At 36.0% G+C, this 26,572-nt stretch overlaps 1 long non-coding RNA gene across 1 annotated transcript; it reads right to left on the bottom strand.

Moving 5' to 3' along the window:
* Positions 1–6,258: 6,258 nt before the first annotated feature.
* Positions 6,259–18,283, bottom strand: LOC145271109 (uncharacterized). The gene is made up of 2 exons (XR_013865695.1): positions 18,199–18,283; positions 6,259–6,458 (listed from the first exon to the last, which is right to left on the bottom strand). It is a non-coding gene; the product is annotated as an uncharacterized LOC145271109 (long non-coding RNA).
* Between the last annotated feature and the right edge of the window lie 8,289 nt (positions 18,284–26,572).

The following is a 26,572-nucleotide window of genomic DNA, read 5'->3' as shown; positions in this document are numbered from 1 at the left end:
CTGGGAGAATTCTCACAGAAAATACTTTGCACGCTGATGTTGGTCCTACTCTTAAATATTCCTCTTTTGGAAGGTCTACGTATATTTCTGCCGACTCTTTTTTGCTATTTATGTGGCAGGCTTGTTTAGTATTTCAGCCTTATCTGAGCTGAGGATTGGCCAGCTGGGTGACTTATGTTGTTTGGCTGACTCTTGTCTCTTGATATCCTTATACCATTGAGAGGGTATGGTTCTGGGAGCTTCTCAGATACTGGACTTTGCTCACTATTGTTGCATTATGTTGGTGGTTGATCTCTGAGAGCCCTAGGCCTCCTTCTTCCCTGGGCAAATACAATATTGGCAGACACTGATTTCTCTTCAGGTAGGTTAGTATCTTTTATTTTCTCGGTAAGAATGTCAGTGGATGTTTTGCTCCACTTTTCGAACTTTGAGTAGTGGTAGCAAAACAGTAGCACCTTCTTTTCTGCAACAGACCACGGCTGATCTTTTAAGTCTCTTGTATTTTTCTTTCTTCTTGTTGCTGAATTTGATGTTTGGGGGCCAGGACCTCTGTTATCAAGGCCTGATGGCTAACCCTGGTTATCTTCTGTCATGGTTGGAGAGCCACTTCCAGAGTTCGGAAGGTTTACACCATTGTTTGCATCTTCCCGCCTGGCGTATGAACGGGTTGAAGGGACCTTTTTATCCTGGGTGCCGACCTGCCAGTATGTGTTTTTATTTTCTTTCATATATTGTCTTGATTTCCCCATTGTCCACGGTTTTCTATTTCTTATTCAAAGCTGCCCTTTATTGCTAAAAGGGGTGCCCCCGTCTGGAAACTGGGGGACGTGCTGGATGGCTTGAGGAGATAGCACACCATTTCTTTTAATATTTAGTCAGGGTTTACTTCCAATGAAGTGTCCTCATATCAGAATTTCTGACAAACCCCTGTACAGAGAGACCTTAGGCACTCGAGGATAGTGTCTAGTAGGCATTCAGTTTCTCTCTTTTTTCATTTTTCTTATCATTTTGTTTAAGCCAGGGATGGGGCATCCTACCAGATGCCAAACATACACCTGCTATTTTAGACACTCCAACCGAGAGATCTTTTTAAGATTCTAACCGTCCCTTTAAGTGCAATTGTTTGAATCTCCTTGGCACTTGGTTTACCTGGTATATTTGTAAGATAGTTTGTAAAATTCTTTTTCATAAGTCCGGTTGCTCCTATAATTACTGGAATGATAGAGATCTTCTTAAGGTTCCAGTTTCTTTTCATGTCATACATAAGACCCTGGTATTTGGTAATCTTTTCCCTCTCAGCTCTGTTTAACCCAGCATCATTTGGGACACTAACTTCCACCAAGGTTGCTTCCTTCTCCTTCTTGTCCCATATTACAATGTCGGGTTTTATAGCTCCGTTTTCTAGGTATGTGGCTGTAGGGATTGCATAGTCATAGTGGATGGTATATGACTTGTTTCCGACTGTTCTTTCGGGTATATGTTCCCATGACTTCTTACTGCATTCGATATTTAACTTATTGCAGATCGTCCAGTGGAGATATTTGCATACTTCATTGTGTCGCATTGTATAGTAGCCGTCCCCTAGCAGAACCTTACAGCTAGAAATCAGGTGGCTCACACTCTCTACTTCTGTGTGGCAGAACCTGCATTTGTTTTCTTTGCTGAGACCACTCATTTTTTTAAACGCATTGGTCATCAAGCCTTGATCTTGGGCAGCTATTATAAACTTCTCCTGGTCATAGTGGAGCGATCCATCCTTTAGCCAGCTTATAGACCCTTCCTTATCAATATAGTCTTGGTTATATTCGTCCAGAAAATACTTGGCCCGTTGTTGGTTGGCCCATTCTTCAACTTTCTTGTCATGGAAAGCTTTAGTGTATTTCTGGCGACTTCTTCTGGCTATTTCAGTCGCAGGTATCTTTTCTGTTTCTGTCTCACTTGTAAGACAGTCTTCCCCAAAATGTTTGGCCAGTTTTGTAATGGATGTTGTTCTACTGGCTCTTGATTCCTGATGTTGGTGTACCATCTTGGGAGTTGGGTTTTTAGAGCTCATCAGATATTGTCCGGTGCTCACAATACTTGCACGATGTTGATGGTCAATCTCCGAGAGCCCCATACCTCCTTTCCATCTGGGCAGATACATTCTAGACAGACACTGGTTTCTGTATATTACTTTATACATTGTCAGCATTTTACGTGTCTTAGTGTCTAGTCTATTTATGTCTTTTTGTGGCCAGTCGACAATACCAAAACTGTATGTTATCACTGGCATGGCTAGTTGGTTAATGGCAGTTATTTTGTTTCTGGCTGTGAGTTCTGTTTTGCATATCTTCTTGACTCGGCGTATGTACTCACTTCCAATTTTGTTTCTCATCTTGGTATGCTGGATGGTATCATTCTCTTCTATGCTAAGGTATTTGTATCCTTCCTGCCCTTCTAGGTCCTTGATGGTGGTACATTCATCAAGCTGTATATTTTCAGTTTCGATCTTCTTCCCAGATTTGATGGAGCACTTGGCACATTTGTCCAGTCCAAATTTCATGCCAATATGTCTGGAGAAGTTATGTACGACTTGCAAGAGTTCATTTAAGTCGGCATCAGAACTGGCATACAGCTTGAGATCATCCATGAAGAGCAGGTGGTTAATTCGTTTGTTTGGGTCTTGTCGGCGGTCCTGGCTTAGATTGTAAGCACATTTGTTTTTGTTTAAAAGTTTGCTTAACGGATCTATTGCCAAGCAGAAGAGTAAAGGGGATAAACTATCTCCTTGGAAGATTCCTCGCCTGATGTTTACGTCCGTGACCCTTATATTTCCTTTTGTGTGGCTTAATGTCATGTTTGTTTGCCACATTTTCATTTGTGTAGCTATGGCCTGTTTGATTATCGGGTGTATCTTATATAGCTCTAGACAGTGTAGAAGCCACGTGTGTGGTACACTGTCATAAGGCATATGGCTTCTATTATGTATTCTCATATGTTCCATCATATGTTGTTTCTGTGTAAAAGAGGAGTGGCATACTTCACAAGAATATGGCTTCTCTCTTTTATTTTATTTCAGTCGAAGTTCTCAGAAGTCAAGGGGCCCACAACCTTGGGCTAACACTTGAACTCTATATGACATTCATAGATATTCGAATGTTCCATTTAAGTTCTTTATCTCTCAAACACTGAGTTAGTAAAGACATTGAGAATATAATTTTCCTCTCCTCAACCATTTTCATACGTTGTAGTATACATATATATATATATATATATATATATATATATATATATATATATATATATATATATATATTGGTCTCTTGGTCTTACTGGATTCCAGGACAAGAATTTATCTTGTCTGGTGATCCTCTTCAGTATGTGTTCGCATATGCACTCTTATATATTTCTTGGTTGCAAATAAAGTACCCCATACTTTACAAGAATATGGTTTTTCTACAGTATGCCTTCGCATATGTCGCAATACATGCTGTTTCCTTAAAAATAAAGTACCACATACTTCAAAAGAATATGGCTTCTCTCCATTATGTGTTCGCATATGTTCCATCATATGGTGTTTCTGTGTAAAAGAAGAGTTACATACTTCACAGTACTATGGCTTGTCTTAGAGTGATGCCCTTCTGTTCGACTTTGTGCTGTAAGGGTTATCTGCTGAGTAGCTACCGAAAACTGTTGCATTGATCTAAGGTGGTGGTGGTGTTGCGGGCTCACATTTGTGGTCTCATCAAATTCGGTGGGATACAGAATAGGTTTCTCTAGTGGGCTAGTCTGTGTGTTTATTAGGGCTGTTATTTCATCTCTCCTGTATTTTAGTTCTTCCTCATTAAACACTCGTTCTTTTAAAATATATTTTTGAGAGGTTAAATTACTCCCTGGGATATTCTTCTCCCATGGACAGAAATGGAAGATTTCCCTCCAGGATTCTGTCCTTTGCTTTTGTTTTACATACTTGCTCTTAGCGTATTCAATGGCTCAAATTCAAGTCCACTTTGCATGCTTACTCCATCTGGACTTTAGTCTTTTTTTTAGTCTCCTCTTCCTGAATAGGTAGGTAATCATGCTCAGCATCTTTTAGGGCTTTATGCTTTATATTATTTTCGTCTTTATTTGTTATTTATCTCTTGATTTGTAATACCAGGGATCGCAGTTTTGTAACTGTTGTCTGCTTTTTTTGTTCAGGGAGGTCAGAATACTTGATTTTCTCTTGTAGGATCTCATTCGAAGTTCTGCTCCATTTTCAAACTTTGAATAATGGTAGCAATATAATGATACCTTCTTTTGTGCAACTGTCCAGGGTTGGGTTTTTAGGCCTCTTCTGTCTCCTTTTCTTGTAGTTGCACATGATGGTTTGGGGCCAGGATCTACTTCACGATCTGTTGGCTGATCCAAGTGGACCTCTGTCATGGTAGTGCCATTATCTGAGGTAAGAGGGTTCACACCTTCAAATACCTTTTTTCGTCTGGTGTGTGAACGAGTTAAGGGACCCTTTTTATCCTGGGCGACGGCCAGCCAGTATGCATTATTTTTGGTATTCATTTTCATTTTATTTCCTAAGCACTGAGGTTGAGAGTGTGGGCCACCTGATCTCTGGTTGTAAAGTCCTACTTGGAGATGGTTATTATACAGATCGCCATATTTCCTCATTGTCAGCAGCTTTTGATTTAATATTCAAAGCTGCCCTCTATAATAGAGAGGTTTCCCCAATCCGCAACCTGGGGACGCTCTGTATGGCTTGAGGACACAGCACAACAGTATGTGTTCGCATATGTGCTCTCATATTGTGCTTGGTTGCAAGAATAAGGGTTTTCTCCAGTATGTATTCGCATATGATTCTTCATAGATTTTCTTAATGTAAAAGAAGAGCCACATACATCACATGAATATGGTCTTTCTCCAGTATGAGTTCGCATATGTTGCAACATACTATGTTTCCTTGTAAAAGAAGAGCCACATACTTCACAAGAATATGGTTTATCATCAATATGTGTTAGCATATGTTGCAACAAATATCGCTTCTCTTTAAAAGAAGAGCTACATACTTCACAAGAATATGGTTTCTCTCCAGTATGCGTTAGAGTATGTACTGACAAATGTTGTTTTCGTGTAAAAGAAGATCCACATATTTCACAAGAATATGGTTTTTCACCAGTATGTGTTCGCATATGTTGCACCATACTTCCTTTCTGTGCAAAAGAAAAGCCACATACTTCACAAGAGTATGGTTTCTCTCCTGTATGTGTTCGCATATGTTGAACCATATTTCCTTTCTGTGCAACGGAAAAGCCACATACTTCACAGGAGTATGGTTTCTCTCCGGTATGTGTTCGCATATGTAGAATCATGTTTCCTTTTGCTGTAAAAGTTGAGCCACATACTTCACAAGAGTATGGTTTCTCTCCAGTATGTGTTCGCATATGTAGAATCATGTGTGCTTTTGTTGTAAAAGTTGTGCCACATACTCCACAAGAGTATGGTTTCTCTCCAGTATGTGTTCGCATATGTATTAACATGCTTCTTTTTGTAGTAAAAGTAGAACCACATACTTCACAAGAATGTGGTTTCCTTTTTGAATGTTTTCCCATGTTTTCTGACATGTGATTTCCTAGTAAAAAATATATACTTTACACAGATTTTTGTTTCTCTTCGATATCAGATTCCTAGTTCATCTTTTATAGTCGAAATATTTTACAATTATATTTCTTTGAATTGTTTTTGTGCTTTTGTACATTAAACGAAGTGAAAGAATAAACATTTTTTACGTTGAATGAGATTTTTTTTACATATTTGAAATCAGAAATATAGTTTATGGTAAGTCATGAGATATATCTTTCTCATATTTAGTGATACATTACTTCTTTTAACTGTAATGTATAAAAATATATAAATATAACTTGTTTGTATCTCTGTATATGAGATAACGTATATATCTTGATGTAAAATGTAGTAGGGTTGATTTTCTATCTATGCAGGACATAAGCGATTTACTCACCCAATTTTCATACATATTTCATAGATGATATAGAGAACACTTCATAAATAAAGATGTATAGTTTCTCAAAATTCAATGAGTTTTTGCATATTTAAAAGGATGATTCAACAAAACTCTTTTTGCAATCCATAATGAAACTATGATATCAGTTTTAACAGTATTGTTTCTGTCTAGTTACTTAGTTGCTTGAAATTATGCATTTAAGGTTCAGAAGTGTATTTATAATATGCACCTATAAGTACATTAGTAATATACAGTCGCAAAAAGTATTCCAGCTTGGTGTCTATTTAATAAAACTAACAACAGAAGAAATATATTCAAAGTTTGCTGAAAAATATTTGTTGATTATATTATCATAAAATGTCTTTGGATGAATGAAAACAAATAAAAAGTTCAAAAGTTTCTCTCGTTTCCAACTTTTAGCTTTATTCAATGAACATTTGTATTCTTGCAATGATTTCTGGATATTCTGCAAAATTAAAACGAAAGATGTAAACTTTATACATGTTCTTTACAAACAAAATTATTTTTACAACATTAATATGTCAACATTATTTTAGTAATAAGATTCGGCATTGTATGCTAAAGTCAAACTTGTAGTAATAATGTGCAATTTTAATTCGTCAAAAATTTATGGATTTTATAAAATATATGATAAGAGCGTGTTACAATATTTATGCTTTAATAAAAGCAATTCTATTTATAGATAATGTTGAATTTATTTTTCATAGAAACTTCAATAATGAGAAAGAACTGAAGTAAATAAAATGAAATGTTTTTAACACAACACATTTTATACATGTCAGAAAAAAATTAAATTCTTAAAAGATATTTGATAAATACAAATACTTTGTTGAGCATAAATACGAGGGGGTTGCAATAAGTAATGCCCCTGACCCACTTCCAGTTGTCTGATCTAGCTGAAAGTTTACATGTGCAATGATTTAAATCTATTTGGGTTATGTGGCAAATTGCAGCTCTGAACTAATTGTGGTTTCTGTTTTACAGGTGTTTGAACTGAGTCAGGTGTGAAATGGAGCCTGTTGAATGTCGAGCAGTGATCCGGTTTGTGTATTTGAAAGGACGCACACCACCGGAGACTTCTGATGAAGTGAAAGAAACTTATGGTGATAATGCCCCATCATATGACCTTGTAAGACGCTGGCATCGTGAATGCTAACATGCCTGGAAGTCTGTGGAAACAGCTCTCAAACCTCCCCCTTCTGCCATTGATGAGGAATCTGTCCGTCAAGTTGAGGCTGCCATTTTAGAAGATTGGCACATTACTATTCGCCAAATAGCCCAAGATGTCAAGATTAGTACAGGGTCTGTGGAAACTATCATTCATGACCATTTGCATATGCATAAGGTGTCTGCCAGATAAATCCCCAGGTGGTCACACCATTCCAGAAGCGAGAACATGTCGAGTGCTCGAGGATGAATTTGAGATGTGCCAAGAAGATGAGATAAGTTTTTTAAAAGACTGATTACACAGGATGAAACCTGGGCCCATCACTATGATCCAGAGACCAAAGCCCAGTCAATACAGTGGAAGCACTTGGACTCACCACCTCTAAAGAAAGCAAGGGTGTAGCCCTCCACTGGCAAGGTCATGCTCACAGTCTTCTGGGACCAGGATGGAGTAGTGATGACAGATTTCCTGGCAAAGGGTACCACAATTACAGGAGCCTATTATGCTTCACTTTTGAGGAAATTAAGGGAAGTTATCAAAATCAAGAGGCGGGGCAAGATCAGCAAAGATACCCTCCTCCTGCAGGACAATGCTCCGGTCTACAACTCGCATGTCGCCAGATCAGAAGCATGGGCGTGTGGTTATGAAATCTGTATTCTTTATGATAAATACATATATTTTATACACTTTACACTACTTGTGGTGTCTTTCATTTGTGAACCCTAGCACGGGTCTACAACAACTGGCTTACAAAGATGATTCAAGAACTTCCCGGATCAATCTACAATAATTGCTAACAACAACCAAATGATGAATATTCGACAATAAATTCACTCTAAAAAAAACAGCCATTTGAAAACATTTTACGATCAAAAGGATTCAAGAAAAAAGAAAACACGTGAATATTCCAATTAATTTTTTCCTACACTCGGTGGAAATTTGAAAATTCAAAAGAATTTATTTTTCAAAAGTTTGGTGAAGAACGGAAAAAACTATTTCTCAACGTTGGGGGAAAAACAACATTCGAGCATAAAATAACACAAACATGGCATAAAGAACACTTCAAAAAAAGAATTTAACAAAGAAATCGTTAAAAAGCCTTATCTTGCTGTTAAAAAAGCTACTAAAACGTAAATTACGAGCTGAAACAGGACTCATAAGATGAATTGCGTGGAGAAGTATTACAACTGAATTAACGAGACCAAGTTTTCAGTAAGTACAAAAAACTTTTTCGTTCTAAAAAGCATGTCTTGTTAATACGTTCCATGGTTAAAAGTTATTTGCGTTGAAAAAAAACTCCTGCAAAGCTAAACCCTATATTTAATTTATTGGCTAACGCAAGTATTCACACAAATTAAAATAGACGTTGGATTTTAATCCGATTAAAATAAACTTTTAACTGGTCGATGGGACTGCCCGTTGAAGAAGAAAAAAAAAACGATTTTGCTAAGCACGACAAGATAAGTAACTTTTTCTTTTTAAAGAAAAAACGAAAATAAAAATTTGTAGGATTAACAAGGAATTGAACTCAGTACCTACATTACGAAAATTGAATAATGACAAACGAAATCTACTGCTTTCTGTATAAATGGAAATGCTGACAAATTTTCTCAGACAAATTGACACTAGAGAAAAAATATATGAAGAAGTATTCGTTAAATAATCAGGTACGAATTTTGTAATGTTTTTTTCTATACATTTTGCACTATAGGAAAAATAAATGAACGAATTGGGTTGTTTCTGAAAACAACTCATTTTGTCATAAAGTAATTCCACGCCGCTTCCCACAAAAAAAAAAATGGACGATTTGGCAAAAGAAATTTTGGAAATAGTGAAATATTTCGAGGAAAAACAAGGAAGCAAAAAGAAAAAAATTAACAAAATTAAATAGCATATTTCGAGGAAAAACAAGGAAGAGAAAAGTAAAAAAATGAATGAACAAATATTGGAAAAGCAGTTAGATTTAATGAAATTCTTCAAGGAAAACTTGAAAGAAAAAGGAAAGAAATGAATGAACAAATATTGGAATTGAAAAATTACATTGAGATCAACAAAACTAGTTAGATAAAAAATTGATTTGATAATGCAAGTTTTAGTGAATAAGGACAGCAGAGAAGAAACCAGCCCGTTTCTTTCCCCAACATGCGATCTGGTTAGCTATTGATACATTTCACTTTGCTCCTGAGGAAGCCCTAACGTTTGAGGCATATTTCAGAAGATTTGAAGACCTTTATAAAATTTATTCCAGTGCATGGACGGATCAAAAGAATGTTCGTTTATTATTACAAAAGTTAGGTACATTCAAACATAACAAATTTGTGGACTATATTTTACCAAGAAAAACCAACGAATTATCGCTTGACGCGGCAGTCAAACTATTAATGGGATCATACTCTCCAAAAAGAAGCCCTTTTCATAAAAGATGAAAATGCAAAAATCCTACATGTAACGAAAGTGAATACTATAGATTTTGTGTCTATAGTTAATAAGCACTGTGAGGATTTCAAATTGTCTTCATTAACGGTGGACAATTTCAAATGCTTAATGTGGTTAGAAGCAAGAAAGAGAAGTCTTACCGTGGGTGCTCAGCGAGTGAGTACAGGCGAAGAAAAGGAAGAACAAACATGGCGGCCAGCATTTTTATTTCGTCCGTTCTCGCATAATCTCGTGTGTGCGTGAAGATGGAACCTGTAAAACGATGTTCATTTCTGGGTGCTGGGAGATGATTCCGGGCCAGCCAAGAGAGAAGAGACAGAGCACTGTAGCTATAATCTTTTTTGAACATTCCGTTTGTGTATTTGAGGTGAACCCCCCCCCCCATTTTACGTCAAGCTATTTCGGCGATGGCCAACGCAGGTTTAAGCAATATGATTAAGCCTTTTAATGGCGACGGTGATGTGGTGGCGTGGCTTAAAAAAGTGGACCTTGTAGCAAGGATTCAGAAGCTGGATGATGTGGCCGCAGTAATACCACTGTTTCTGGAAGGGGACGCACTGGCCCTCTATTTGGAGCTCAGCGAGCAGGAACAAGGTGATGCAGACGCCATCAAAGGTCGACTGATCGAAGCTTTCGCAGAGGGGCCTTTTGAGGCCTTTAATAAGTTGAAAGAGAAGAGGTGGACTGATGAATCTGTGGATGTCTATGCGAATGAGATAAGGAGATTGGTTGAGTTGTCGGGCATCAGAGGACATGCCACGAGTCACGTAGTCAAGATGACTTTTGTTACCGGGTTCCCGGAAGAAATATCGAAAAGGTTGCAGCAGGTACCAGGGGTGGAGATGCTGGATGTGAGTGAGCTGCTTAGAACTGCGAAAATTTTAGTGAGTACCCAGCCCACGGAGCCTGGAGGAACGACAGCAACGGTACAGCAGGATGTGGGCAGGAATCTGCCAAACCCGGGGATCGCATGTTTCGAATGCGGGGGACCACACATGAGAAGTAGAGGCCACAGGGACAATTAAACTCGGGGACGAGGTATGGGTGAAGCCACCGGGGGCGCGCTGCACCACACAATGGAGTAGGGGTCGCGTAACTGGGAGGAACACTAGTAACAACATTGTGGTGGGAGGAGTCCCGAGGCACATTCTTGACGTCAGACCAGTTGAGGGCGAAGCAGTGGAGGGGAGTGTGCAGCCACAGGAGGAGGACGAGACACCTCAGAGGCCAAGTAGAGAGAGGCGACCGCCACAGTGGATGAGAGACTATGAAATGTGATCTTGAGATCAGGGAGGCATGTGGTTAGAAGCAAGAAAGAAAAGTCTTACCGTGGGTGCTCAGCGAGTGAGTACAGGCGAAGAAAAGGAAGAACAAACATGGCGGCCAGCATTTTTATTTCGTCCGTTCTTGCATAATCTCGTGTGTGCGTGAAGATGGAACCTATAAAACGATGTTCATTTCTGGGTGCTGAGAGATGATTCCCGGCCAGCCAAGAGAGAAGAGACAGAGGACTGTAGCGATAATCTTTTTTGAACATTCCGTTTGTGTATTTGAGGTGAACCCCCCCCATTTTACGTCACTTAATATTCACATAAGGTTTGATAGACACAAAAGACACCAATATAAGACGTCGTGCTCTAAATAAATTGTAATTAGAACTTATTTGACACTTCAGAAACTGGTTGAATATTGTCAGCAGTTTGAGGCAATGAAGCAAGATTCAGGAAACATAGATAAAGCAGGTATTGTGCACATTAAAAAATATGCTTAAAAAATAAACGACACTTGCCCACCAGCAATTACCAACCATGGCTGACTAGGACAGCTTCCATACATTCATATCTGATCTACCAGTACGTTCCATGTTTAAAAAGGATGTGTCCTCTATAGTATTAGACCTGACCGAATGGTTAATTGTAGGCATAGACCGATTAATACCATCCAAATAATTCCAACAAAAACCTTACAGCCAGCCATGGTTCTCCCCTGAATGTGCTGCTGCCATCGCGCACAGAAATCACTTTTTCTATAGCTACCAACGTAATAGATGTACTGAGACTAAAGCTGCTTTCAGAACTGTCAGCAACCACTGTAAAAGAGTAATAAAAATGCAAGAGAACTATATGCTCAGTCTGTTAAATCCAAAGTAGCTGAGCAGTGGCTTGGTTCCCACCAGTTCTGGCAAATAGCAAACGGGATCTTGAACAGAAGTGTGCGTTCTATCCCAACCATTGTCTATGGACCTGAGGTCATCTCGTCAGTATCAGACAAGGCCAAACTATTTGCAAAGAACTTTGCAGCTAATTCTACCCTATGCAACAATAGCCATCAACTCCCCATATTTCCTCCTATAACAGACAACACGCTATGCAACATACAAATATCTGTGTGTGAGGTCGCCAATCTAATCAAGAACCTAGATTCCAGTAAAGCAACTGGCCCTGATGGCATTCCAGTTATAGTGCTGAAAAAGCTCCAACCAGAACTTGCCCCCATACTTACAAAACTGTTTAAGCGTTGCCTTAAGAAGTGCTTTCCAACACCCTATAAAACCTCATCAGTATGCCCTGTACTTAAGAATTCAGGTGAAAAGTCATCTCCCTCTCAGTACAGACCAATAAGTCTCCTGTGTGTCATGAGTAAGTTGTTGGAATCCATATTAAATAAAGTAGTCAACTACCTCAACAGAAACAACCTTCTTAGTGACATGCAATATGGTTTCCGCTCTGCAAGATCTACAGCAAATGTTCTAATGGTTATATTTCATAGGATTAGTGAATCTTGTGACAAAGGTTTGCTTTTCAGGGCAATTGCTCTTGACATATCAGAGGCCTTCGATAAGGTATGGCATAAGGGCCTACTTCACAAGATTTCCAGCTACAGTATCACTGGAAATGTTTTCTCAATCCTTAAATCATTTCTCTCCGATAGGTTCATAAGAGTAGTGATTGATGGGCAGAAATCAGAAGCCCACAGTATTAATGCTGGAGTTCCTCAGGGGTCCATCCTGGGGCCAACTCTCTTCCTGATCTACATCAATGATCTCCCAAAGCATATACTTAAATCATTTGTTGACATCTATGCTGATGACATGACCATCTATGGCCCTACACCAAAGGCTGTAAATGGCAAAGTTCTCTCTAATTCTCTCTCCTCTGATCTTGAGTGCATGGTTCAGTGGGGGAAAACGTGGCTGGTCACTTTTAATGCATCTAAAACCAAGCTTCTATCTTTACATCATCAACGCTCTGATCCCCATCTGGCATCAATTGAAATGGATGGCTCCCGTCTTGCGGAGGCTCCATATTTTGACAAGCTTCTGGGTTTGACCTTTACTCCTGATCTAAAATGGAACATGTACATCAGGTCTGTTGCCAAGGACGCTGGGAAAATGGTGGGATCCTTCTACCGCTCCAGAAGACATCTCACTACTGATGCAATTCTCTATCTGTATGAAAGCCAAGTACGTCCACACCTGGGGAGTAGCTGCTAAAAACAGCCTATCCTGCCATGACAGAGTACAAACTAGACTTCGTGGTTTAGTGGGGGGTGCCCTTTTCTCTTCTCTGCAACCTCTCTCCCACAAAAGAGACGTTGCGAGCCTGTCTTTGTTTTATCGTTATTTCCATGGCAAGTGCTCGTTTGAGCTCCGATCTCTCATCCACCCTCGCCAATCTTTCACGAGAAACACCCGTCTGGCTGAAACTACTGTCAATAATTTTCCCCACTCTTTATTTGTGCCTTAATCCAAACGTAGATTCCTTGAGCAAAGCTTCTTTCTTAGAACTGCACACCTGTGGAACAACTTGGATGTCTTCAAATCCAACATAAACAAACTCCTGACAAACTGCCCCCTTAAGTAAGACATTATATCAAATCTCCAATACTAATGATTACTGTACACGCAATAGCCCTTACCTCTGAGTGGCCTTCGGGCCTTGATAAGTGGTGACCCCCATGTAAAAAAGGAGGCAAAAAGCACCCTTCACAAAATTATCAGGATAGACAAAATCCTAGCACCCCTTGTAGCAAATGTGGAGGACCTCGTGGGTACAACGCATGTCAGTACCAAAGGAAAATAACATGTGACCTATGCAAGCGAGCAGGGCACAAGGCCTCATATTGCAGAGCAAAAGAAGCAAAAAAGAGCTATGTAAAAACTGCAAAAATGGATCCTTCACCAACAGAGAACATAAGAAACCATGTTAAATAAAGAAGTAAAACTGCATCTCGATTCAAGGTCAGATTTATCAATTATAAATTTTCACACATGGATTAATTTATTTTTATTTCGGACTAATATTCTCATCTTTATTAGTTGTTATTTTTGATCTTTTATTGGTTTTGTTTATTCACAACGTTTCGGCCAACTATTCCTCTGGCCTTTGTCAGGTGGTTACCGTGACGGATAGGAACTTCGAATCTCCTAACTGCATTCTCAGCCATCACTGCCATCCGTAGTTGTTGTCGTCTCACCACATTTTGGCCAATTAACCTCTGGCACGCTATGGGTGGGATTGAAACTGCTATCTTCAGACAATGTTTCTGGAACTGTAAAGATTCAACATTTCTATCAACTGTGCCACGGGCCCCGAAGGGCGATCAAGGCCAGAGGAAATGTGGTCAAAATGTGGTGAGACGACAACAACTACGGATGGCAGTGATGGCTGAGAATGCAGTTAGGAGATTCAAAGTTCCTATCCGTCGCGGTTACCACCTGATGAAGGCCAGAGGAATAGTTGGCCGAAACGTTGTGAATAAACAAAACCAATAAAAGATCAAAAACAACAACTAATAAAGATGAGAATAATAGTCCGAAATAAAATAAATTAATGTATAATGCTCATATCAAAAATGAATTCCAATTAAGGAATAATATATATATATATATATATATATATATATATATATATATATATATATATATATATATATATATATATCACACATGGAAGCGAATAGGAAAGCCCACGATGACAAAAATGAATAAAGTTGCGAGATCGGTAACCAGTGAAAAAATAAATTATAATAATAATGTGCAATTTCAATTCGTCCTAAATATAAAATATATGATAAGAGTATGTGACAAAACAATTCTATTTATAAATAATATTGAATTTATTTTTCATAGAACCTTCAATAATGACATCTGAAGTAAATAAAATGAAATGGTTTTAACACAACACATTTTATACAGGTAAGCAAAATTAAATTAAAAGATATTTGAGAAACACAAATACTTTGTTGAGTACAAATTCGAGGGGCGTGCAATAAGTAATGCTCCTGATCTACTTCCAGTTTACTGATCTAGCTAAAATTTTGCATGTGCAATGATTTACATCTCTACGGGTTATGTGGCAAATTACAGCTCTGAACTAATTGTGGTTTCTGTTTTACAGGTGTTTGAACTGAGTCAGGTGTGAAATGGAGCCTGTTGAATGTCGAGCAGTGATCCGGTTTTTGTATTTGAAAGGACGCACACCACAGGAGACTTCTGATGAATTGAAAGAAACTTATGGTGATAATGCACCATCATATGACCTTGTAAAACGCTGGCATCGTGAATTCAAACATGACTGGAAATCTGTGGAAACAGCTCCCAGACCTGGTCACCTCCCTTCTGCCATTCATGAGGCGTCTGTCCGTCAAGTTGAGGCTGTCATTTTGGAAGATCGGCGCATTACTATTCGTCAAATAGCCCAAGATATCAAGATTAGTACAGGGTCTGTGAAAACTATCATTCATGACCAAGTTTTCAGTAAGTACAAATACCTTTGTCGTTCTAAAAAGCATGTCTCCTTAATACGTCCTATGGTTAAAAGGCATTTGCGTTGAAAAAATAAACTCTTGCAAAGGCAAATAATATATTTTATTTTATTGGGTGAAGCAAGTATTCGCACAAATTAAAATAGATGTTTGATTTTAATCCGATTAAAATAAACTTTTCACTGGTCGACAGGACCTCCGTCGAAGAAGAAAAAAAAAAAAAACGATTTTGCTAAGCACAACACGATAAGTAACTTTTTCTTTTTAAAGAAAAAAGCGAAAATAAAAATTTGTAGGATTAACAAGGAATTGGACTCAGTACCTACACGTTACGAAAATTGAATAATGACAAACGAAATCTACTTTCTGTATAAATGCAAACGCTGACAAATTTTCTCAGACAAACTGCCACTAGAAGAAGTATTCGTTAAATAACTAGGTACGAATTTTGTAATGTTTTTTTTCTATAGATTTGTCACTATAGGAAAAATAAATGAACGAATTGAGTTGTTTCTGAAAAAACTCATTTTGTCATTAAGTAATTCCACGCCGCCTCCCACAAAAAATGGACGATTTGGCAAAAGAAATTTTGGAATTAGTGAAATTCCAACAAAGTCAACAATTAGAACTTGAAAAAAGGTTCCGATAAGAGCATTTTGCAATGCAGAAACGAAACAAAGAGAAACAGTAAAATTTAATAACATATTTCGAGGAAAAACAAGGAAGAGAAAAGTAAAAAATGAATGAACAAATATCGGAAAAGCTGTTAGATTTAATGAAATTCTTCGAGGTAAAACCGGAAAGAGAAATGAAAGAAATGAATGAACTAATATTGGAATTGAAAAATGACATTGAGAGCAACAAAACCAGTCAGATAAAATAAAATAGATTTGATAACGCAAGTTTTAGTGAATAAGGACAGCGGAGAAGAAACCCGCACGTTTTTTCCCCCAAAAATGTGATCTGGTTAGCTATTGATACATTTCACTATGCTCCTGAGGAAGAAAAAAAAAATCTGATAATATCGCGTTAGAAGGAGGAGCAAAATATGAGATTTTCTTTTTTTTTCTTTTTGCATATAATTTTCTTTCATTAAATCTGTAAAATAAATTAACGAAATTTATTAATTATTTCATTCGTTTGAGAGAATTTTAAAAATCGCGTTTTTTTTCATTGTTTACGTCCACATATGCAGAAATAACATGCAATTCCAATTTTCACGTTTTCCTCTTTCGGGGATTTTTCTTTTTTTAATTCACTAAAGAAATTACAATGAACCAATTTTATTTTACAAGTTTTTACTGTTATTATTCATCGGGATCGAAAATTCCGCATTTATTATGGTCATACCTACATTAATAACTAAACAACGAATTTACGACGTTTTCAATATAAAAAAAAAAGTTTTAAAATTACCAAAAATATTACACGATTGGAAAGAATTCTATAATCTTACTATTCTCCGTTTACATGCAAATATTGAATGTTGACTTATTTTTACGAAGTGACTATTCGCAGCCGGCTGCGGCTATTCTAAAATGCTATTCGCAGCCGGCCGGCGGCGAAACCGGAAGTTGTCGAGTCGACGGTATTGATCTCAAAATTATAAAAAAAACCTTACCAGAAATTTATATTCACTTTATTGAAAAGAGCATAAAATTTCACATTGAACCTGAAAATTACGTAAAAATTGAACTAATAGAAAAATTTAGATCGATTTTTAAAGTTAAAAAAGTTTTAAAAAAGTGAACTCGTAAAAATCAATGTATTTGTATACGTAAAAAAATGGCTGCTTGTAACATCGGAGAAACACGCTTAGACATTTTGTAAACATTGTTTTTAAAAAATAAAAAATAATACTTCTATTATGTTTTAAACGACTGTAATAGTTTATTTTGGAAGTATATTTCATAAGGAAAATAAACAACCCACTTTAAAAACAGAAATTACGAGTTTTATATATTTTATTCGCAGTTTTTTGTTGGGGGTGTCAAAAATTCCGCCTAAAATTCTGATACACCGAGCGGGCGGGCAACGAAGCCTGTAAAATGGCGACAGGTAGAGCCAGTCTCCAGGGGTTAATACCATCTAAACGGTAAATTTGCTGTGGGGTTGATTATCAGATTCGTTGTCAGCGACCCGAAAACCTGTGTAAGAAGTCAGGACTATAGTGATCGGTGTTATGAAAGAATGGTAATATCGCGGTTCAAAAATATCAGTAAATACGCTAATTTTATTAAAAATAAACTTTGCCAAAAAACACAAATTATTTACTAAAAACAAAAATATTTCGCAACTGAGCAAGTGATAAGCCATGCCCATGCCGTTCTCTGCATGAGTACCCCAAATTCTCCGCTGTGTTAGTAATGAAAAACTAAAACAAATAATTAAAATGAAAAGACATGTTAAATTCTCCGCTCAAAATAAAAAATGGGAGAGAGAAAAATTAAATTCGCCACTGTGTTGGTAATTAAAAATTAAAACAACTTATTTTTTACTTGTAAACTGGTTTATTAATTGTAGAAAACAAAAATAAACGGGAGAAAAAAGCAGCTCAAAATGAAAGAAATTGTTAAATTCTATTACAAAAGAAAACAAATTATTTTTACAATTCTAGCCAAGAATTTACTTAAGATTTGTCTGACGTCACTTCCGGTCAGCTGATGCGACCGGCTGCGAATAGCATTTTAGAATAGCCGCAGCCGGCTGCGAATATCAACGGCCTATTTTTATATTAAAACAAAAGGGAAACATAGTGGTTTGGACGCGCCCCAGTAATAAAAAAGAACTATAAAAAGCAAATAAATTTACTTACTTTTTTGTATTGCAATCTGCTTTCGACAATGAAACGGTTATAAGAAAAACGAGATGAATTTGATGCGTGGAAGTCGCCTTTTAAGATGGTGACCGGAAAAGCAAGTTCGCAGAAAATAGACAAAAATTATTTTAATTTATTGTAATTTAAAGTTTCGCTTATTTTTTGTTATAATGTATTGTGTTGAATTAAAAAATGTAATTTTTTTTTTTCAAAATGTATTAATTATTGTTTAATGAAAAAAATAATCCAAGCATTTTTAATATGGGTAGGGATAAACAAAAAAATGACCTTAGTTAATATATCAATCACAGAGAAATGACGTCACACCTGAGGTCTGTTTAACTGCAAGACTGTCGATAATGAATGAGAGTTTTTACAAAAATATTAAAAACTTGCATTGAAAAAGAAAAACACAAACGAATTTATTCAGTATTAATTGAAACCATAAAAATGAAAACAAATTAAAAAATAAAAAAAAAAGTTGTAAAAAAACATTTTATTGATTCATGGATTAAAAAAATAAATTTCGTTTATAATTTACTTAAAAGATTGCGCTTAAAAAAGAAAATAAAGTAACACAATTCAAGTTATAATGAAACTGAATTCATTTAATATAAATTTAATAAAAATTTAAACAAAAATTATGCATGTAAAATTACGAACGTTTGACGCAGTGGACAATCAAATACTGCAAATAATAATAATAATAATAATAATAATAATAATAATAATAATAATAATAATAATAATAATAATAATAATAATAAAAGAAAGAAAAAATCATGACTCCCGTCAATTAAAATAATTATTAAATAAACAAAATAAAATCGAATGATAAAGAATTTAATAAACGAAAGCGACAATAACAATTTTTTCATGAAAACGATTTCAATTAAAATAAATAATTTTATTACAAAGTTACTAATACAGAAATATATCTGTTTAAAGAAAAAATATAGAAAATCAGTTGATAATTGAAAACTCCTAAGTCCTCTTCAGCCTCACTTTCTTTCACACTTTGAGCCGGAACTTTCTCCAGGGAGGGACTTTCCTCTCCTCTCACCGTTTTCTCTTCTTGAGCAAAAGCATTGTCGCCTATCCATCTGAGTTCGGTGTTTTATTCCTTTCAAATATTGGGTTAGTCTTGCCCTCTTTCCCATAAAACCAACCACATCTACCTCTTCTTCATCTCCCAGCCCATGTGTATTGACAACAAACAGAACAGACTTGGAGGTGAGTGCATTAGAAGAATTACTACTATAATAATTTAGTTTAAAAGGGTTTCTAAAACTAGATTTTTTTATTTTCTTTCAAATTACATTTTCATCCTTTGCGGTATTCTTTATTTAGTCACAGTCTCATGTTCTTAATAAATCATTTGTTTAATAATGTTAACCAACCAAACATTAGAATCTATAAAAAAAAATAAAGGCAGCGGAATCTATATATATATATATATATATATATATATATATATATATATATATATATATATATATATATATATATATATATATATATGTGTGTGTGTGTGTATGTGTATGTGTGCGCGTGTGTGTAGGGAGCTACTATTAGGGACATTAGCTACTGGAGCATTATATACTGAGTTGGCGACTCTCCTTTGGACCTTGTCCAGGAGCAAAAGACTAGTAGCAGATGCACCAGCCCAAATATGACAACTATACTCTATACATGGGCTAATGGATGGTGGCCTTCTCTAGGTGTAGGATACTTTCGGGCATCATAACTTTCTAGCACGGTAGAGAGAGCCTACCTTCTTTGCAACGGTCCTGGCAATGCTCTCAATGTAATTGTTCCAACTCATGTTTCCCGTGAACGGTAGGCCGAGGAGTTTAAAAGATACACTTTCAGATAATGAATTTTCGGCCATTGCTGTTGGTGGTAGAGAAGGTTTTTTTTGTAATTATTGAAGGAAACAAGTTTAGTCGGCACCATTGAATGGAACCATCTATTTTTGTCCCATTCCACTGCAGATTTGTGGTCAGATATGAGTAAAAACATTCGAAAAAAAATTTACCACTATGCTTTTTAAAAGAGGCTTATCATAATTTTTTACTAAACGTCGAAATTTTATTGTTGAATGATAATAAAAGAAACCTAATTTCTAAAAGGAAAAAAAGTTTATTTACGCGTGAAAAACAAAGTACAGTATTAAATGTTGAAAAAAACCCCGCTTTGTCCATTGAATGGTATATACATTCAGAGATTACAGTTAGGATGTCTGCTGTGGAACGGGCTTGTCTAAATCCATATTGTTTGCCAGGCAGAAGTTTAGCATCTGTAAGGTGATGGACTAGAGCATGGTTAATTATGGTCTCAAATATTTTGGCAAAAAGTGGGAGGTGACTAATGGGGCGATAATTTAATGGGTCAGTTCTTTCGCCAGAATTCTTGAATACTGGTACCACAGAAGCAGTTTTCCAACAGCCCAGAAAGCAAGATTCATTAAGGAATTTGTTGTAGAGTTTGGTGAGAACTGGAGCTACTTCGGCTGAGCACTTTTTTAATAGCACAGCTGGGATGAGATCGGGTTTTGAAGTGTCAAGGTTTTTTATGATAGCATGCACCTGAGCAGGGGTGATTTTCAGATCGTCTAGCGTGGCGTCTGTCCGCATAGGAAATTCAGGTAGGGGGTGGTTGGAAGGGTCGTGCTGAGTTTGAGGTAAACCGACTGGCAAGCATGTTAGCCTTTTCGGTTGCTGAGCTAATAACCTTGTGATTGTTGGTTAGAGGGGGAATTGTTGATTGCCCATTATTTACTACACTTTTGTAGATTTTCCAGAAGTCACGAGTTCCTAGTTTTTGTGCTTCGATGCGTTTTTTAGTGGTTTCCATAAATTCTCTCTTAGCTGTCGCTATTTCTTTCTTAGCATTACTTCTAGCTTCTATGTACTTCTGTCTGCTTGAACTGGACTTATATCGGTTAAATCTGCGGTATGCATGCTGCCTTTGAGCAATGGCAGTTGCGCAAGTCGAAGTAAACCATTGGGAAGAGTGGGGCTTGCTATAAAATTTCCGCATGGGAACATGCGCTTCGATTGCAGTTTTGAACCAGTCAGTGGTTTCGTTTGCGCACTGTTTAGTAGGAAGAGAAAAATATTTCCCCATGGGGCTTCTCTTATAAGATCTCTGATGGCTTCCCAGTCAGCCTTTTTATAATATCTCGTTATTTTGAGCACTGGCTCTTCAATTTTGCTTCTAGAGTTCAGGGCGATTTCAACCATTATCACTGCATGATCAGCGTTCCCAAGTGGACTGTCGGCATTCGTTATACAATCATCAGGAACTGTGGTCAAAAATAGATCTAAAAGTGATGCGTGTTGTTCTTCCCGGTCAGGGAAACGGGTTCGAAAAGTAACAATTTGTGATAGGGAGTGAGATATAGAGAAGCTATGAGTTGTGCTGCCCGCTGCATCTGTGTAAGTAGAGAATCCAAGCCAGTTTTTGTGATGGACATTAAAGTCACCAAATACATGTACTTGTGCGCTAGTGTCGAGGGAGAGTGCTGTGTTTATGCTGTCAGAGACTTTGTTTATTATGGCGCAGTCTTGGGTCGAGGGAGAGAGGTAGAGAAAGTAAAAGTAGCTAATGTTGTGTTGCATGATTAGTCTAAAGCACATAAAGGCTTGATCATCCGATTCTAGGTTTGTTTCTCTAGTCAAGGGACGGGTATTACGAATGTAAACTCCAAATCCGTGCATGTGTCTGTCAGAGTCCTTACGGCAGAGTGGGAGATATCCAGGCATGTTAAAGTAGTTAGAGGGGATGGAGGAGTGTAGGTTAGTCTCACAGTGCTAAGATATCCGGGGTATTTGTTAGGAGAAATGCTTCAACATCAGCTAAATTAGTTCTAAGCCCACAGATATTTGTGAATGCAAGCGTCAAGGGAGGAGGCAAGTCGGATTTGTTTGATCCTAAGCCTGGTTTAAGCTTATTTTTAGATTGTACTGTCATCATATTTTCTTTAAGAGTTTCAGTTAGGTAAGGGGGGCTGAACAGGAGGTTATGCAGAGTATCACATATGTATCACAAGTAGACCATCAGCTGACCATTCTTCAACTAGGACTGTGGCCTCAGAAAGCCCACCTGGGATGATTGCAATATTCCTTTCCATGCGCGACATGGCACTACAAACATTCCGATATTATACAACTGTTGATGGAGCAGCCGCTCTAAGCGTTACCAAAGGGTTAGGGGACCCTGTACTACCAGTCGGAACCAGCAGCCAGTAACTGTCAATCCGGTACCCTCAACCCATCAGAGTTCTGGGGAAGACACTACTGGAGTAGAAAGCTCTCTTACATCTAGGGATCTCTAGTGTGTACGGGTAGAATTTAGCTGCTTGTCGGGTTTGTCAAAGGTATTTATGTCGTTGGAGCACCAGTGGTTGCAGTTCGTCAGAGCATTCACCATGAAAATTCTTGTAGAACAGGCAGAGGGATGCAACATTTCATCGGTGGAACAGAGGATGAAGCTTAGATGACAGTTCAGGATCTATCAGATTGGCGATTTCCTTTAAGACCTTGTCCAGGGGCGAGAGACTAATAGCAGATGCACCAGCCCAAATATGACAAAAGTACTCCATACATGGGCGAATGGCTGCCTTATAGAGATACAGGATACTTTCGGGCATTTGTAGCTTTCTAGCACAGTAGAGAGAGCCTACCTTCTTCATAGTGGTCCTGGCAATGCTCGCAATGTAATTGTTTCAACTCATGTTTCCCATGAACGTTAGGCCAAGGAGTTTAAAAGAAGTACTTTCGAATCTTTGGCCATTACTGTTGGTGGTAGAGAAGGGTTTTTTTTTGTAATTATTGAAGGAAAGAAGTTTAGTCTTGGCAGTATTGAATGTGACCATCCGTTTTTGTCCCCATTCCACTACAGATTTGAGATCAGATATTGGTAAGAATAGTCGAAAAAAATTACCACTATGCTTTTTAAAAGAGGATTACCATAATTTTTTACTGAACGTCTAAATTTTATTGTGTTGAATGATAATAAAAGAAACGTAATCTCTAAAAGGAAAAAAAAACTTTATTTACGTGTTAAAAACAAAGTACAGTATTAAATGTCACCCCCCCCAAAAAAAAATTGTTTAAATTTCAAGTCTGAATAAATCAGTTTTAAAAATCTGTGGTAAAATAATTATCAATTTTCTAAAACTATTTCAACGATAATTATTAAATTAAGGTCCTAAGCGTTAATGTAAACAGATGGGGTCACAGATCTAGCCTCGTCCTGAGTTCAGGTAAAAGGTAGGTTATATCGTACTATGTGACCGGGAGGTTGGGCTGTTTATAGTACGCTGGCTCCTCTCTTAATAAATACAAAGAAAAAAATCAAAACGAGGCTTGATTTATAAAGAAGATGCCGCTAGTTTATTTTTTCAAATCCGCTCGGAAAAACTGAACTTTTTAGATTAAATAAAGAGCAATAAAAACTACTTGAAAACAAAAAACAAATGATTCAGGTCCTTGTAAAATTTACTTTTATTGCCTACAGTAACATTTAATTCGTGTGTGTATTTATATATATATATATATATAAATATATATATATATATATATATATATATATATATATATATATATACTTCAGAATAAAATTATCTAACAATCAACTGGTATGGAAACCCATGATTATAGGTCTTAGAAAATATTATTGGCAGTAATATTCTAAGGACTATCACATCAAAATCAAGATTGCTCGATATACAATATGTATAATTTATTTACCGGACTCATTATATAAACAAAGAAAATTTCCAGGAAAACGCCAACTTCGGACTATTACCTTGTGATGTGCATTACTCAAAATACAGATTAGATCACATTACTTAACTGCTATCAAAGAAATTCTCTTCGGATTTTACCATCCAATTTGGATGAGAATTTCTATATCTTTTTCATTAACTTCCCTTACTCTATGATATTTAAATATTAAAAAAAAAAAAAAACTTTTAATTGTGATTTTTCCATGTCTCACTGACTTTAGCAAATAAGATATAAACTATCATAATTATTTGCTAATATTTTGTCCTAGGAAGGGATGATAGACATATTTTTTAGCCGTTTTTTCCGCCCATGCTTTTTCAAATTCAGGGTCAGTTGAAAAAATACATTTTTGATTATCATTATCTTGTTTTTTAATTAGTTAAACCAAGATCTCAATCTTTTTTTTTAGTATATATTTTTTTTATTTTTCCAGATTATGAAAAAAATCTCACACTAATGGTTACATGTTTATCCGTTCAAGAGATATATATTACATTGAACTTTTTTTCTGCAAACTGTTATCATAGAAATCAATGGACATTAAAAAAAAATTTTTTGCAATTATTTTTGATTTAAATAAAAAAAAAATGCTTCATTCAATGATAATATCGTTAGTTCAAGAAATTATTTTTTTCTGTTTATATTTTTTTTATATTAGATTAGTAGTGGATTGATATGATGAACAATGGACACGTGTGAACATTACGAAATATTTATTGAACTGAAATATAGTAGTCAACCAACGTCTATTGTCTCTTACGTGGTGGGAGGTTGCGATACGAGGAACAGTATGAGTAAAAACTCATGTATATCCAACATATCTGGTTTAAAAAAAAAAAAAAACTTTTTTTTTCATTTATTAAATGCATTTGCTCGTTTCCTATATCTGGCTGGAAGTCTGATTGTTCTTCCTCCCTTTGTTGTTTTGTGTGTTTCTGATGCATTTTATCTTTGACTAGTTCCTTTATTAATTATATTTTCATAGTCATCTTGTGTAGTTGTGACGACGCGTGAAAGATTTTCTTTTGTTTTTAGAAGATACCGTCTAAATATCTTCCTTGTTCATTTCTTATTAAATATGAACGAGGTTTTTCCAATTTTTTTACTGTCTTTCCTTTCTGGTTCCATCTTACGTGGAAACGTATACGAACATTGTCGTTTTTGTTTAGACTTGATAATTCGTTAACGTTTTTTGTCTATTTCATGCCTTTTCATTTATTAGTTATGCAAAATATTAGAAAGATTTGTCCTAAAAGTTATTTTCATTAACTGTGGAGCTGGTGACTGCGATTAATTTTTTAATGGAATGGATCTTAATGCTAACATTGCTAAAAATTGATTGGGATTGCTTTCGAAAGACTTTTTTTATGTTAAACAATGTTTTAATAAAAATAATTTATTTAGAAAAACATTTTAATTTTTAATATTATTTAAAAGAATATATGTCTCTATAAAACAAATAAATAATAATAATAAAATAATTTATTCAGAAAACATTTTAATTTTTAATATTATTTAAAAGAATATATGTCTCTATAAAACAAATAAATAATAATAATAAAATAATTTATTTAGAAAACATTTTAATTTTTAATATTATTTAAAAGAATATATGTCTCTATAAAACAAATAAATAATAATAAAAATAATTTATTTAAAAACATTTTAATTTTTAATATTATTTAAAAGAATATATGTCTCTATAAAACAAATAAATAATAATAATAAAAATAATTTATTTAGAAAACATTTTAATTTTTAATATTATTTAAAAGAATATATGTCTCTATAAAACAAATAAATAATAATAAAAATAATTTATTTAGAAAAACATCTGTCATTTTAATTTCTAATATTTTTTAAAAGAATAAGTCTTGATGAAATAAATAAATAAATAACATTAAAAATTAGAAAAAAAATTATACGCGCCATTGATTTCGATTCTGTGAAATACTATTCTCTGGAATCTTCCTGGAATAAATGTCTTGTTTCGTTCCACTAATAACGCTTCGATTTTTTGGTTAGCAAGGTCAGGGTTTTTCATAAAGTTCGAAGTTTCATAACAGACAACAATCTTGACTTTGGACACATTTAAAAGCAAGAGACCTGAGCTGTTTCCTCCTTTTCGATTCGGCTCCCAACCTAAGTGGTCGACGGACCAACCACTCTCTTTCGGAGCGTGTGCCCGTGCACTTCAAATCCCCTGCTACTATGTGTGGGGCAAGAGCCAACAGACAGTACGTACACCTTACACACTTCTCTCTCCATGGCCTGGATTGACTTTCTCACTCTCTTTCTACAACAATAGCCTTTACCTCTCACCAGCTAACAGAGAGAGATGCACGCCAAACTAAACACGTACTGTATCCTTTCTTTCATTTGTTTCTTCATAAAATAAATTCTAATTTGTTTATTTCAATAAACGCGTTGTTCGTTCCTTTCTCAATTCAATTCATTTTTCTATTTTGTACGACTGGGGGATATATATAATATATCCACCAGTCCGCTAAAGTTCAACTCCGCAAATTTCTTTAAAATGACTTTTTGGATTTTCAACTATGCTGAATAAGAAAATC

Source organism: Euprymna scolopes, chromosome 46 (assembly GCF_053919585.1).
Source record: "Euprymna scolopes isolate OS-2025 chromosome 46, ASM5391958v1, whole genome shotgun sequence".
NCBI classification, from domain to species: domain Eukaryota; kingdom Metazoa; phylum Mollusca; class Cephalopoda; order Sepiida; family Sepiolidae; genus Euprymna; species Euprymna scolopes.
This window is presented reverse-complemented; position numbering and strand designations above follow the sequence as displayed.